This window comes from Macaca mulatta, chromosome 1 (assembly GCF_049350105.2).
Source record: "Macaca mulatta isolate MMU2019108-1 chromosome 1, T2T-MMU8v2.0, whole genome shotgun sequence".
NCBI classification, from domain to species: Eukaryota; Metazoa; Chordata; class Mammalia; order Primates; family Cercopithecidae; genus Macaca; species Macaca mulatta.
The window spans coordinates 21,102,368-21,119,524 of record NC_133406.1 but is presented as its reverse complement, the minus strand read 5'-3'; the positions used below and the strand labels follow the sequence as shown (position 1 = coordinate 21,119,524).

Genomic DNA, 17,157 nt, shown 5'->3' with positions numbered 1-17,157 from the left:
CAGGCAAATGTCACCGAGGCTCCAGGGACACCCACCCGACAGCCCCATTCTGGTGTCCAAGTAAGCGCCTCTCTGTGCTCCTTCAACCACCTAATTTTGCCTCTCATTTAACCCATTCTACCCTCTTTTCTTCGTGATAATTTTTAATACCTATTTTCTGCACTTTATTTAGGTACTTGTCCATAATCATTCCACTGCCTTAAATCTACCTTATTACTCTCAAATCTTGGGTCAGTGTCTCCAGCACTATAATCTCCTCAAAAGTGGAAACTGTGGACATTCTGCATCTGTATTTCCCCCACAACATAGCAGAGATGTTGAGTGAATAAATAAATGAACAAATAAAACTACCATTGTCTTTCTTTACCTCTTATTCTTCTGATCCCAGAAAGTGGAAAATAATAATAATAATCTCATAGTTTAAACTTCTGGCAGCTAAATAATGCTGGGATGAGTGTGGTGTGTGTATTATGAGGACATCAGGAACCTGACATTATCACCCAAGTAAATGAGGCTCAGGGTTGACTCCAGTCCTTATTTTCTGCTGAGACATCTCTCTTCATTATCTTTTAGTCTAGGAACTCTGACCTCAATGACCCAATTGGAGTAGATTGCCGCTTAAGGTTTTCAGAAGTAAAAGTGTCATCCTTGGTGGGGAGGGAAGCAAGAGGGGAAGAGGAGGGTACTTGAAACAGAACTTTGGGACCAGTACAACTGCTTAGAGGCTCATGAAAACCAAAGAAAATGGAAAGAAAGAAGCATGTCATCTGAATTAAATTCCTGGAAGCCTCACGGGTTGTTTTTCTCTAGGTTTTCAGCACACAAGCTGGAAGTTAGAGGATGCTTCAATGTGCTCTCCAGCTCAGGCACTCTGTTCTAACTGAGAGAATAAGAAGATAAACCTGTTCATCTCCCTCTGCCTTCCAATCAGTCTCTTACTTGATCTGCATTCAGCCTTCGTGTTATTCAGCATCCCCCCAGCAAGTTGTGGTTAAAAGAGTATAGATCCTGAGGTTAAACAGTCTTCCATCCAAAGCCCTTTTCCATAATTTGTTTATTACGGGATCTTGGACATATGATTTAATTTTTCTGGTCTGTCATAAGATGAAATGAGGCATCATAGACAAGTAGTTAGCTCAGCTCTGGCTCATGTAGTACTGAGTAATGTTGGCCAGATTCCCCACTTTTCTTCCAACGCCTCCAATTTTCTTCTTTGTTCTTTCCTTCTTCAGACCTTTTGTTCGTACGTCTTTACAATCTCCCCTTAACGGCTTACAACTATTTTTTCTAAATTCTTAAGTTTAATTCCAGCTCCAAAAGTTGAAAGAAAAAGGAAACAGAAAAGTCATAAAGGTATTCAGCTTGAAAATTATAAATGGAAAAGCACTGCAAATCAGCCGTGGCCTGAAAGGAAATAAAATGTTATTGAGATTCTGTGAGTCTGGAGGCACCATCTGGGAGTAAAACTTGTGAAGAAGCAAATCAAATCAGTGTTTTCTTCATTCAGAAGATACTTTTGCCTCAGGGATCATAGCAGCCTTAAGCAATTTTGAGGGGTGGGCCCTGAAGCAGTGTGTATTAGAGAGGAGAGGGAACAAAACCTACTGTGCTGGAGCCCCTAATTAGACGTGTGACTCCCACCAAATCAATTTGTCTCCCTCAGCCTTTGTTGCTTTGGCCAACCATCAAGCTCATGCAAGACTCCTACGAAAGAGCATAGCTAATTTCATAGCACTTGCTCTCCTGAATCTTATCACCATGAATATTCTGCAGGAAGGACTCCTGAGAATATACGCTATCAGGAAACTACCTTTTTACTTTGCTGCACTCTAGTAACAGGAAAAAGAATTACAAGAAGACAAGATGTTAGGTAAGCAAGCTAATATAACATGTCCTTCAGGTTATAGTCTAAACTCAGGAACTACTCAGTTCAGTTTCCTATAACATCTCTGTTCGCAGTATGAGGAATGAGATATGCACAAATAACATATAAGGTAGATAAAGACTTATGCTTAAAGGAGGATGCATAGCAAGGAAGTTCCAAAGAAGAACAGCTCAGTCACTTCTAGGAGAGAAGTACCAGGAAGGAAAGCTTTATAGAGAAGGTAGTTTTTGAGTTAGAGCTTAAAGCCTGAACAGGATTTGTCAGGTGAAAATGGAAGGTAGAACAATCCAGCTGTGAGTACCACAAAAGCCAAGCACAGATGGGAAAGGATAGGATGTATTTTTAAAAGAGTGAAGAATTCAGCTGGGAAGGAGATAGAGAATATGTAAGAAAATGATGAATGGAGGAATGGAAAAGGCCAGAGGAGGTGGGCAGGGAGGGTGCTGCATTTGAGATTATAAATTTCAACAATGGAAAGCCATAGAGTGCTGATGTGCGGAAGACAACTGAGTGTTCGCCTTCACATGGAGACTGATCTTCAGGGAAAAATATTTCCTCTCTCATATCCTTACACAGACTTTAAGTATTCTATGCTTTCCACTAAGATCCCACATTTATCCTCCCCATTTTATCATTGGATAGGTGAATTATTGATCTTAAAGTTGGAAGGGAACCCAGAGATTATGTAGTTCATGCTCCCACATTATTGATTTTAAAAGTTGAAGCCAGGCGCAGTGGTTCACACCTATAATTGTAACACTTTGGGAGGCTAGGCTGGCAGATCATTTGAGCTCAGGAGTTCAAGAGCACCCTGGCCAAATTGTCAAGATTCTGTTTCTACAAAAAATAAAAAAAAAAAATTAGCTGGGTGTGGTGGTATGTACTTGTTGTTCCAGTTACTTGGGAGGCTGAGGCAGGGGGATCACTTGAGTATGGGAGGTAAAGGCTGCAGTGAGCCACGCTTATGCCACTGCACTCCAGCCTGGGTGACAGAGCGAGACCCTGTCTCAAAAAAAAGAAAAAAAAAAGAGAGAGAAGAGAAAAAAAACTGAGACACAGAGAGCTCTACAAGGACTTTCAGTCAATAGAGGCCACATCTCTTGAGTCATACTCTAGGCTTTCTCTACCTCACCAGAATACATCTGATGATGAAATGACTTCTTCATTTCCCCTTTTTTTTCATTCCAGGGCTAGTTTTCTCATTAGCATTGTTAATGTACTTTGGAAACATGCCTGCTCTGCAATAGAGTAATGGCTTTGCTAAGCAGCAACTTCCTTTAAACCATTTTCCTTCTAAAGAGCAAAAAGAATACTTTGGCTCTCCTCCAAAGATTCTTGGAATATTTAATCTAGTGTGCTATCCAGAAAATGATGTTAAGTCAGCATGATATGCATGCTAGGATAGAGAAGAGTAAAGAAGGGGTGACCACCTAATAAAACACTGATAATTGGGTGAAATCATCTTTTGTAGAAGTCTTTGAAAATAGACTAGGGAATGCCAACCTATGCTTCATTGAGTTAGGTCAGAAGTTAACTGACTCAAGGTCAAGAAAATGAAAGTAAATGACATTGGTACTTTCAAGTCCAAAAGGATTTTCGTCTGATATGAGTTTTTATATTGGAACTAATTCAAGTCTTAAAATTAAAATTTATAGAATCTCAACATGATTAAATTCATTTATAACAGTTCATCATAGCAATTAAATAACATATTGTAAGAAATATGTGTATTAATTTCCAATAGCTGTACAACGTGTTACCACAAACTTAGTGGATTAAAACAATACTCATTTGTTATCTTACAGATATGAGCATGAAGTAACAAAGTACTCAGTGTTTCTCAAATCTAAGATCAAGGTGTCAGTTGGGCCACATTGTCCTCTGGTCCTCAGTATCCTCCTCCAAGCTCACACTGTTTGGCAACAGAATTAAATTACTTACTGTCATAGGACTGAGGTCCCCACTTTCTCATTGGAGCTTTCTTAGCTCTTTGGATCTGCCCTCAGATCCTAGTCACAAGACTTCCTCCATAGTGAGATTACAACGTAGCATTTGCATGTTTCCAGGCCCACAGGAAAGCTATTCATTTTCTCTTTTAAGGGCTCACCTGACTAGGTCAGACCCACCAAAGATAATCATTCATTTGATTAACTCAAAATCAACTGATCAGAGAATTTCATTACACCCATAATTCCCTTTCACTTTGTAACGTAACATAATTATGGAAGTGATATTTCATCATATTTACAGGTCCCATTCACACCCACAGGTAGGGATTATGCAGAGCATGTATCCCAGGTGGCAGAAATCTTTGGGACCATTTTAGAATTCTGCCTACCACAATTTGTATGTATCCTAGCCTTCCTTCTAGAGTATGAGCCTTTTCCGGACATGGATCAGAATTAAATTGTTAGTTGAGTTAATGGGAAAAAAAACTACTTGAAATTAGTTTCCCCAGGCTTTTAAATGTCTCTAGTTTATATCTGCTTGTGTTGAGATACTTTGGCACTAATTATAATTAAGCATAGATTTCCATAAATAAATGGCAGTTTGTAACAAAGATTTGCCAATATAGCTGACACCTTTAATAAAATCAGTGTCATGACTAATTTCTTCACACAGCTAGACGATTTAGCACAAGTATTTATTGAATACCAACTTTGCATGCACTGAGCAATGTGATTACATGGGGAACCAAATAAAAGACATCATCTCTTTTCTCAAAGAGCTCACAACATAGTAAGGAAGAGAACTCTAAAGCACATAAAGTAAAATTTAACAACACAAAACAGTTAATATTTATATCTAAATTGAGTGATACAGAAACACATGGCAGAAACTTCCAGAGGTAGATCAAAGTTGGCTGAAGTAAGAAAAAGTTATAAAATTATATCCATTGTTAAAAACCAAGCAGGAGAAATTAGACTTGATATGTTAGAAAAGAGAGCTGCTGAAGGTTTCAATCTGTGACATAAAAAATGAAAGCTGTACATAAGGAAAGTGAGTGCGAAGAGGATTTTGTAGGGTGGATTGGAGCAGAAGAGGTTTTGAAATTCGGGAAATCACTTAGAAAGCTAATGCAGTAATCCGGATATGAAGGGATGAGGACCTGGACCATGTGGTAGCATCAGGACCAGAGGGAAGATTCAATAAGCTATGCTTTGAAAATATAACAGCATTTGGTCTAGGATTTTTACCTGATATGGGGGATAAGACAGAGTTGAAACTATAGTTTTAAATTTAGGTGGTCGTGGCAGAGATTGATGGCTATACATCAACACCCACTTCTGGTTTTGTTTTGTTTTGTTTTTTTCCTGGACAAAGTGATAGACCATATTTCCCATCTTCCCTTGAGATATGTGTGACCATGACACTGAGATTCAGCCAACATAAGAGAGCAGAGATTATGCAGCACTTCAAGATCTGAACTACAGAATCTCCTGCATGCAATCCTCCATGGATGGGGAGGGTCACCCTGCAGACTTCTCTCACCTTGTACTATGTATTCAATCGAGTCTGAACTATTATACATTTTTGTCTATTTATTTTAGAATTAAACCACTTTACCATTGACTTGGAATATGGTGGCACCACTAACAGAAGAAGAGCTGGGAAGAGGATGTTCATTTGGGGTTTCAGAGAATACTAAAAGTGGAAAGTCTTATAGGCAGCCAGTAGTACACAGCAAAATCAAAGCCTAAGAGAAAGGACTCAACAGTAAATAGAGATTTGTTATTTGCAAATTGAAGTTTGTTGACACTACAGAACAGGAGAATTCTCAGATGAAGAAAGTGTAGGAAAATGAGTAGAGTACTGTGTCTTAAATATTCACATTCTCATATCATACATAAAAGCATGAAAATGTAAGAATAAATATGTCAACTTAAGAGGAGGAAATATCACCATCTAAACAATACTGTTTTCAACTTCACGAACACAGTATGTCCTTCCATTTACCTAAATTTTGTTTAATTTTGCTGAACAATGTTTCATACTTCTTGGTATACATGTTTTGTACTTCCTTGTTAAATTTATCTGTAAGTGCTTTATTATTTTTGATGCTGTTATAAATTTAAAAAAGTATTTCCTGGTATTAATTTTCAAAGTTCTGAAAAATAATTCAAAAATAAAAACATCATTTGCCTGTAGGAATATGTTCAGTTCTTGTGTTTATTACTACTGTTTTATGTTTTGTCTTCTAAACCATTTGCAGTAAAACAACCAGGATCCTTCACTGCATGAAGAGAACAATTGTTAATGGTTTTATGCTAACTTCCGTTATGTTTATGTTAAATGTCATATTCATACATTGATTTATGAAGTAGTTAGGATAACTAGTCATTGTTTCTCCTGTAAAAAGTCTGTTCTGATGACATTTATTTTGTGTTGCCTATATTCGAGTCTCACATTTTGATAAATAAAAGTGTTAAAATATCTATCTATATACATATATTCACATGAAGGAGTGGAAAAAGGGAGAAGAGCTAATAAAGAATTGAGAAAGGAGGGTTTGAGATATAGGAAAGCAACAAAGATAGCTTAGACGTAAAACCTTTTTGTTTCTGATGCATCTTCCAATGACCAACAACAGAGTAAGTCCAGATAAGAGCTCCATCATTAACCTAGGGACATGCAGTATGAACCAGCCACCACTAATTTATTGCCTAACTCTTTCATATTCATTTAACAGCCATTAACACTCAAATGAAGTTATTTAAAACAATGAATTGGCCAGAAAACAGATATCATTAGGGAAAAAGAAAAAGCATGACGTCAGGTTTATGTTAACATCATCACACCTGTCTTGACTAAATATTGATTTACACACATTTGAATATTTGTTTTACTTTGCCATCAGCATATCTTAGCATTTAACAACAACAACAAAAAATAAACATATTATCACAGTTGTCTATGTGAATTCCAACAATGTTTTGGTTGATGTTTTTCCATGAAATTGTTCAAGGTATATGGCTTCTATTAGCATTATATGGGCACAGACTCACAGTCAGTACCATAGACCAAAATAAATATCTAAAACCTAATTTTGACCTTGCAGTTTGTTCTATAGCAGTCATTTTATGAAAGGAGTAATACATTTTGGTTTGTTCACAGCTTAAAAGTAAAACCCTGGCTAGGCATTATGGCTTACGTCTGTAATCCCAGCACTTTGGGAAGCCAAGGCAGAAGGATCACTTGAGCCCAGGAGTTCAAAATCAGCCTAGGCAACATAGCAAGATCCCCTGCTCTACAAAAATAAAAAAAAAAAATTACCCAGGCATGGTGGCACATACACGTAGTCCTAGCTATTTAGGAGGCTGAGGTGGGAAAATTGCTTGAGCCCAGGAGTTTGAGGTTACAGTGAGTTATGGTCATAGCACTGCATTTCAGCCTGGGCAACAGAGCAAGTCCTAGTCTCTAAAAAACAAAACAAATAGAAAAAGCAAAAACCTAATAATGGGTGGAATTTAATTCTCAGTTCAGGAAACAAATATAAGTTATTTTGTTGTTGATAATAATTACATTTGGGGGTAATCATTAAAGGCAAAACGAAAAAAGTTCAAAGCAACAAAACTATATTTAAATTAAATGTCGATGGCACAGAAATGTCAAAAAAAGAATAATTGCTGGGCCTGGTGGCTCATGCCTGTAATCCCAGCACTTTGGGAGGCTGAGGCAGGTGGATCACCTGAGGTTAGGAGTTTGAGACCAGCCTGGACAACATGATGAAACCCCATCTCTACCAAAAATACAAAAAAATTAGCCGGGCGTGGTGGCAGGCGCCTGTAATCCCAGCTACTTGGGAGGCCGAGGCAGGAGAATCACTTGAACCTGGGAGATAGATACTGCAGTGAAACGAGATTGCGCCACTGTACCCCAGCTTGGGCAACAAGAGTGAAACTCCATCTCAAAAAAAAAAAAAAAAAAAAAAAAAAGAATAATTTCAGGTGGAAGGTAAAGAATATGATCATTTATATGTTTAAATAGCATTAAGATATTTTATTGATAATCTAGAAAGTATCAGGCAGAGGTAGGCAAGTATTTAAAGAAGAAACCCTCAGGCAGACAGGAAAATGCCCATTGGTCAACCAGTCCACAAGGGGAGTGAACACAGCCTTTCAGACACTAGACCATATAGATCCTCACCCATTCTCCACTGAGACAATGTGTTCCCGGCATGGTGACTGGCGTCACATTTCACTTAGCTGGATGGGGAATAAAACTTCAAAAAGACATGGCTTATTTAAGGCCACATCTCCATGAAACCAAAGCAATGGATCATTGCAATCAATCCAGTCAAAAGAATCTGTCAAGTTGAGAAAATAAGCCAGATGAATTGTTTAACAATGCTGACAAAACTAGTGCATTACATGAGAGTTATTTGAGATGTTCACTCTCCCTTGGTGATTTTTTTTTTTTTTTTTTTTTTTTTTTTGGCAATGAGTAACAACAGAGATCCTTGATATATAAGAAGACTTCACTTATTCTTTTTATCATGCAAAGCACCACTTTTCCTTTCTCTTCCTTTTTATACAGTATAACTTTCCCCCAACTTTCAGATAGACAAAATAACAATAATGGAAATGACTCAATGATCTTTTTAATTTCCTAGGCTCTTTCAACCTCTGTAGACCCCACTTTAATGCAAATCAAACTTGAGCGGACTGCACGTTACCTACTGAAAAATAGTTTCAATTAGAAATTTAATTACACTGTCTTGAGGAAATGGAAACGATAGTTTCTTTGAATTTTATACATTATGGAAACCTCCAAAGTACTATAAATCTGCTAATTGATTTCTGTACCTGTTATGTTTGATTAGGTGTATTTTATTGTCTTCTTGGTTTTAATTAACCCTGGGCTTGTCAAAATGCTTCCAACGACAAAGGATATATGATGAAGTGTGATAAACTCTATTAACAGAGGCTGACTTTTGTCAGTAATTGCTCTCCTGCACAAGAGTTATTAGAAATTAGCACATAGGAAAAAAAAGAAATGGTACTTTTGGTAACAACTTTTATTGGCAGTCATAAATCTGTGGATTGCCCCCTATGTGCTAGTGATAAGCAAATGTGAGTGACCATAGGGTCCTATAGAAGATCAATCACTCACTAGATGTCATATAAATATTAAGAGTGACAAAACAGCAAGAGTTATGAAGTCTGAGTGATAAGAGCAAAAATCATACCACCACCACTAATTGTTCGAATCAAAGAACTAGATCCAAAGAATGAACATAAATGTTAAAACAAAGCTACTAGAGTTGAGGCTGACCCAAAGCAGTTAATCAGTGTTTATGCAATTGATGGAAGAATGAATTAATCAGCCAATCAAGGAATTTTTCCAGATAATTAGCATTGTCTGTTATTCTAAAATCATTTTAACCATAACTTTCTACCATGCTGATCAATGCAGATCTTTCTGTTGAAAAAGAAAAGAGAAACATTTATATTCCACTAGTTACTGCTTTAGAAATGGAAAGAGGGGAAGGGGTTGATTTGTTTGTTCAAACATAACATTGACTTTCGTTTTCTTTAAGGTCTAACGTGGTAGTTCGATACCTGTAACACTTTTCTAGGCTTTTAATTCAGAAGATACGGGCAGAACCACTCCTCCAGAAAGGTATCATAGGAAAATTCTATTCAAGACTGGTATCATGGCAGAACCCTGAACATCTAGATGTGTGACATAATTTATTGTAATCAGAGGACTTTTCCTTATCAGGTTAGACAAATACCCATGATGCATAGAACTTAGAAGCAAGCTCTGGGTAGTGGGGACCATGATGTTGCTAATAATCTGAAGGGAGCAATCATAGTTAGGAATATGGCAGCCAGCCTGAAGGAAGAATCTAGGGAGGAGCGCCAAAACTTATTTGTGGGCATGGACATAGAAGAGTGAATTTTCCGGATGGGTGTGTGAGAGGAAAGGGAATAGAGCAGCTAAGATTAGAAAGGTAAGAGGAGAGGCCTGGCACAGTGGCTCATGCCTGTACTCCCTGCACTTTGGGAGGCTGAGGCGGGTGGATCACCTGAGGTCAGGAGTTCGAGACCACCCTGGCCAACATGGTGAAACCCTGTCTCTATTAAAAATACAAAATTAGCCAGGTGTGGTGGTATGCTCCTGTAATCCCAGCTATTTGGGAGGCTGAGGCAGGAGAATCACTTGAAACCAGAAGGCAGGGGTTGCAGTGAGCTGAGATCATGCCACTGCACTCCAGCCTGGGCAACAAGAGCAAAACTCCGTCTCAAAAAAAAAAAAAAAAAAAGAAGAGAAAGCCCTTCCATGCCAGGCTGAAGAGGCTGGAATTTGTCAGTAGTAGAGAGGCATCTGGTATGTTCCTGACTACTTGTTATGCACTACAGTGTGCTCCACATGCCAAATTAAGAGTGGCTTTGCCCTGAGAATCCTTCTAGACTGAGCTAGGTTGTCTTGTAGAGAGAATCCACAAGAGAAAGAGCAGAACAAACATGAGCAAGCGGTGTTGGTAGGGTTGACTGGTCTCCCCAGCTCCCCAGAAGCTGCAGAAGTGTCTGGCATCTAAGTTTAAAGAACATCAGCCCTTGAAGGTGAGATTATTGAGAGATGACCTGTTGGCCATTATACCACTGGCCCACAAGGACAGACATTACTATTTCTGCTTCATCACTGACACTGATTCCATGTACAGTACATGGCAGGTGAACCTGAGCCCCAAGAGCTAATGCAGCAATGAGCTGAGAAAGGAACAAAACACTGTGTCTAAAGAGTAGAAGAACAAGCCAAGCACCTCACTCAGATGGCTCCCTAATAAAGAACTCCTGAGGAGAGAGATGGCAATCTGAACCAAATAATGATGACCATTATTACACTGTGAGCCCATAAGGAAAATAAATTACAGCACAAACACTTTCTTGAAGTTGAAATATATGTTTTGAATTTTGAAATTCAGTAGATGCAACCCAAGAATTCTATATCCAGTCAAGATGGTAATCAGCTACCTACCAGGATAAGAGGAAGATATAGAAGAATTTAGAAAATATGTCACTCATATACCCCATCTGAAAAAAATATTAATAAAAAGGACTTTAAACAACTTTTGAATCCTAAGGAAAAACTTAAACTAGGGGAAAATAAAAAAGAGAGGAAAGAGAAGTGAGAGAGGCACCTTGCAATATATGTAATTGAACGTAAAGGAATAATGACAGACTGATGGATAATCAGCAACATCACTGTTCAGATACAATTCTTAGAACAGAAAGCAGATGCTGTAATGTAAAACCTAAAGACAGCTACCTCAGCCATACCTAGAGGTTGTAAAGGTGGGAGAAGCAAGAATGAGTTATAAAGATGTTATATTGTAGGGAAAAAGAGGAAAGGAAAATATAACCTAAAGATCTCATTGTATTGGGGTAGGGAAATCAGTGGATGAAGAGAGTGCCTTGGAAGGAGGAAATAGTTGGCATTTTGTTTTCCAAGAATAGTACATAAACATAACAAATGATTGTAGGCATTTATGAAATACTTGTTTAAGGAATAAATTGCAGGTGTTGAGAAACAGAAAAACACCATAAGTTGAATAGAAAATGGTTTTAGAATTTCCAAACAAGAGAAAAACTGAATAAATAGTGACAATTCAACTAGCATAAAAAATGTGAAACCCTAAATTAAACATAAAGTAGAATGGAAACACTAAAATTAAGTATATGCATTGTTTTCATTAAATGTGAATGTGCCAAAGTCCCTTACTAAAATATAGATTGAGTCTTTCTTGGTTAAGAAAAGACCAGATATATGTATTTTATGACTTTGTTACTCGAAGTGTGTGGAACTAGCAACACTCACATCCCCTGAAGCCTGCTAGAAATGCAAAATCCCAGGTCCCACCCCGGACCCACTGAACAGAAACTTTTAATAAATGCAGGTCAGTCTTGCGCGTGTTAAAGTTTAGGAAGCGTTCATTTTATGATACATTTAAAACGATTTATAAAAGAACACTGAAAATAGAGCAGGGAGCAAAGAGGTACCAGACAAACACAAACAGAAAAGTTAGTGTGAATACTAATACCAGACAGGTAGTGTTTAAAGCTAATTGATAGATCAAAGAGAGAAATTGTGTGTTGATTTTTAAAAGCCCAATTTAGATTGGGCACAGTGGCTCATGTCTGTAATCCCAACACTTTGGGAGGCTGAGGTGGAAGAATTGCTTGAGTCCAGATGTTTGTGACCAACCTAGGCAACATGAGGAGGCCCCGTCTCTACAAAACCGTATTAAAAAAAAAAAAAAAAAATTAGGCTGGGCGCAGAGGCTCATGCCTGTAATCCTAGCACTTTGGGAGGCCAAGGTGGGAGGACTGCTTGAGCCCAGAGTTTGAGACCAGCCTGGCCAACATAGCAAAACCCCATCTCTACAAAAAATACAAAATCAGCAGGGTGTAGTCCCGGCTACTTGGGAGGTTGAGGCAGGAGGATCACTTTAATCCAGGACGTTAAGACTGCAATGAGTTGTGATTGTGGCACTTCATTGCAGCCTGGGTGACAAAGTGAGACCCTGTCTCAAAAGAAAAAAAAAAAAAAAAAACTTAGCTGGGCATGGTGGTGCATATCTGTAGTATTAGCTACTCTCAAGGCTGAGGTGAAAGGATTGCTTGAGCCTAAGGATTCGAGGTTACGGTGAGCTATGATCATGCCACTGCACTCCAGCCTGGGCTACAGAGTGAGACCCTGTGTATGTTAAAAAAAAAAAAAAAAGCCCAATTTATTATTTTTTATTTGACCTCAGGTTCACAAAAATAGATTATTCATAATCCCTCATTCATGATACTTTCTCATCATTGATCCATTCACAGCCTACTTTTATTTAGTTAGCTGGATATTTTTATATCCAGTAGTTTTTTCATTACATCATAAACACCTGAGATACCCTACTCCAAACAAACAGAAGAGCAACAATAACCTATATCTAACCATACTCTCCCTCTCCTATTCTACCCCACTCCCTTCCACCACCTGAGTCCTGTACAGAACACACACTTGCTTTCCTTTTTTATATAATTCCCTTCCATCTATATGTTCTCAAATCACACACACACACACACACACACACACAATTCTTAACGTTATACAAAGGAATTTCACGTATAAAATCTTTGGAGATTTACCTTTTATTAATATCTTATTAATAAGATTCATCCATCTTGTTGTATGTTAATGTAGCTCATTTTTATTATAACATTCCACTGAGCCATAGTTATCCTCCCATTCTCTCATTGATGAAATTTTGGGATTTTACAGGGTTTTAACTTTGTTAACCAGTGCTGTAATGAGCATTCTCATACATGCCTCTTGCTGTAGATATGGAGTGTTTCTTAGGTATATATCTAGGCATATAGGATAGGTGACTAACATTAGAAAATGATATCTGACTAGTTTTCAAAGTGTAGAGCACTGTATAAAGATTCTCTCTGTCCACATTCTGTCTTACACTGAATATTGTAGACTTTTAAAAAAATTTGTGTATCAAATGGGTATAAAATGGTGGGTCATTGTTTTCATGGTTTGCACACACCTAATGCTAATGATGGTAAATATTTCCCTGTATTTGTATTGGCTTTATGAGACCCTTTTCTGTAAAGTGCCTGTTCATAACTTATATCTATTTTTCTATTGGTTGTTTGCATCAAAGGCACATAATCGAACAGATCTGGTGAACAACAGTATGTAAGAGTATGGAGACAGCATGCTATAATCAACAAATTAAGTTTCATAAACACTCATATATGTATGTGTGCACGTGTATATGTGTGTATGCAAGTGTATGTGTGTGCATGAAGAAAGGGAGAGAGAATTTTACCTCTTTAAAAAATAAATATAAATTCGTTGTATATGACCATGGAATATTTACAGAAATCTCCCATGTGACCGTCATAAAACAAATTTTAACAATTCTTAAAGGAAAGATTTTATAGAGTACATTCATTTTAATAAAATTACAAATAAAGAAAAGATGGCATAAAATCTCAGCTGATTAGAAATTAAGAAAAGTATCCTTATAAAGCCATTGATTCAAAATTGAAATTACAATCTCTAGAAGGCAATTAAGAGCGTGCTTTATATTTTAACCTATAGAAAATGTCTAAACTTCTACTCAGAGAAAAATTTTTAGTAAATGTTACTTAAATGTTTAAGGTTTAGTAAAAATAAAAATGTCTATCTTAAAACATAGATAATAAAAACAAAGGAGCTTAGTACTCAATTTAAGAACGTTATAAAGGAACAAAAGGATTTTTAAAAAGTAGTAGAGGAGAATGAATAAATACATGTCACAATTAGTCAGAACAAAAAATGTTGGAAAAGATTAATAACTCCAAAAACTGTTCATTTCAAAGAAGTATTAAATAGACTCTTCACAATTCTGTTTAAGGAGTAAAGTGAGAGAGAGAGTAAAAGTATAAAAACAAAAGGAAAAGGAAACATAATTATAGATAAGGAAGAAATTCTGAAAATTAGAAAATAATGCAACATGCAACTCTGCAGGGCCACATTTAAAAACCTAGAGACATACAATTTACTAGTAAGATATAAATTAATTAAAATGACCTGAGAAGAAACAGAGAATATAAACAGGCCTGCACAACATAGAAGAGTTTGGAAAATAGTAAAAGTTGCATTATTTACCTTCAATATAATTTAAACAATATTGAAGGTAAATAACACAGCTTTAACAATAGCATAAACATAGAAAAACACAAATAATAAAGAAACAATGAAAAACATAGAAAGTTCTATAATTAATTGTATGGAGAAAGTCCAACTTTAATACTAAAATCTGAAAACGTTACAGAAATGAAGACCTGAATATGTCGTGGAAACTTTTAATTTTATGAGGAAAAAAAAAACATGAGCATCTAGTCAGACAAGAAAGAAAAACAAATAAACAAACATCAATAATTACAAATAAGTAAATAAAAGCCAACAAACACATAAACTGTTGACTACAAAGGGTAAGAAATATCTATGGACTCAGACTTCTCCTTTTAACATTAACTACTAGAAGATAATAGATCAGTAACTATTGAGTACAAAGAAAATCACTGTAACTCAAGAATTCCATATTCAGTGGAGTTGTAATTCAAATATTAAGAAAAAGATATTCACAGACATAAAAGGACTAATACCAATTCTGAAAGTGTTTACTTTAATTCATGTGCTACTACTTGATAAATGAATCAGTATAAAATAATAAAGATGAAAAAGCTGGAAGCATACACCAATCTAAATAATTGTTGAAGATACGTTTCAAAAAACGAATGAAAAGAGAAGATTTCTCATACAATGAAAAATCCAGGAGATAGAGAAAAAAGAAAAGATGTCCATTTTACTTTTTATATGATGAGGTTTCAATTTTAACTACTATAGATGATGTAACATTTAAGTCCCAAAGGCTTAGTCCTTAGACTCTTTTTCTTTTTGATCTATACTCACTTATTCAATTATCTCATCCAGTCCCTAGTTTAAATAGTATCAGTAGGCTGTTGACTTCCAAATTTATATCTCTAGAACTGACATCTCCTCTGACTTTAAACTTACAGATTTTTATCCATATCTTCATTTGGGTTTCTTATAGGCATCTCAAATTTAGTATGATCAAACCAAACTTAGGTTTCCCCATCCACAGTCTAAGCTCTCAGCCTTCTACGCACAATCCATTAGCAAATCCTGGTGTCTTTACATTTAATATATCCAGAATTTCACCATCTCTCATCACCTGTGCTGTTAACACCCTAGTCTACTTTGTTTACCTAGATTGTTATAAGACAGTCCTAGAAAGTTTCCTCCTCCTACAGATGCTCCCCACACAAGAGCTAGTAACGTTCCTAAAATATGCATTATATTCCTGCTCTGCTCAGTGTCTTCACGTATCCTTTAGAGTTATTCCAAAGCCCTTTGTATCCCTGCATAACCCAGTGCCCTTCTCCACCTTCTCTGACCTCAAGTACGACCATTCTCCCTGTTTGTCCTCTTGCTATAACTGCACTCAGATCTCTACACGTTCCCACCACAGGCACTTTGTCATTTCTCTTTCCTCTATCAGGAATGCTCTTTCCCGTAGACAGCAAGCACAGCTTACTCATCTTTGGATCTTCACTCACAAGTCACCTTATGGGAGAGGTCCTCTCTAACCACCTTTCTAAATTAAAGCTCAGCCTTCATTTCATATCTTCTTATCCTGATCTATTTTTTTTTTGTCTTCACAGCACTCATTACTAATATATTATTTACTTTTGAATATTTATTGGCTGAATATTGCTAAAGGTAAACTATCTGGGCTTAAAAACTGCTGAATTACCAGTGCCTAGAATGCCTTGAACAGTGCCTAGCACATAGCAGCACCCAATAAATATTTATTAAGCGAGTAAATAGGGTAATTACCAGCGCCACACACACACACACAGAGCTCCATTCCTAAGAGCATTATTGACTGAATACTAATTCTGCAAGATAATTAGGAAGAGATATGTCAAATAAGCTTTGGAAATATAGGGTTAAGTAAAATTACTTGGATTCTTGATTCATTCAATACATATTTATGAAGTGAAGTGTCTACTATTTGTCTAAAACAGGCAGATATGGTGACTATTGGAAAGACAGACAAGTTCCCACTTTTATGGAGTTTATATTCCAGCTACAAAAACAGCCATAAATCAAATTATTACACATGTAACTATGCAATTGTCATTGTAACCAGTGCTACAGAAGAAAAGCACAGGATGCTCTAAGAGTTTAGAATGTAGACCTGATCTATATTCTAGGTTTCTGTAATGATATTATATTTAATTTGTTAACCAGAAGAATTATGAGAGATTATCCAGGTGTGTGGAGATAGAGAAAAGAGCTCTGGCAGAAGGAATCATTTGTGTGAAGTCCTGAAGCTGGAAGGAACTTGGTACATTCACTGAACTAATCAAGTCAGAGTGTCATGAGGTTAGTAGGGGTCAGAGTGTAGGAGTTCATGAGCTGGTGTTAAGAATTTGGAATTTGGTCTAAAAGCAAGGGGAAATCACTGAGTAGTTTTAAGCAGGACTTCTCATAGTCCTTAAAATAGGAGTATGAATTGTAAATCTCTAAGAAGCACTTTCTCAATTTATTTAATGACAGAAACTACTTTTTGTAGAACCTCTTGATGGTACTATTACCCTGTAATATATTCATATTCTGGAAAATATACAACAGAAAAGCGAAAATTATCAGGGAAAACATATTTTAAGTAGAAAAACGATAAGAAAGCATAA

At 36.7% G+C, this 17,157-nt stretch overlaps 1 long non-coding RNA gene and 1 other non-coding gene across 2 annotated transcripts in view; both read right to left on the bottom strand.

The window, feature by feature from the left end:
• Window positions 1–17,157, bottom strand: part of LOC114678959 (uncharacterized) — a 47,939-nt gene that overhangs the window by 5,933 nt on the left and 24,849 nt on the right. The window lies entirely within an intron of this gene.
• On the bottom strand, window positions 12,637–12,707 carry LOC114675056 (small nucleolar RNA SNORD113/SNORD114 family). The gene has a single exon (XR_003726151.1). It is a non-coding gene; the product is annotated as a small nucleolar RNA SNORD113/SNORD114 family (small nucleolar RNA).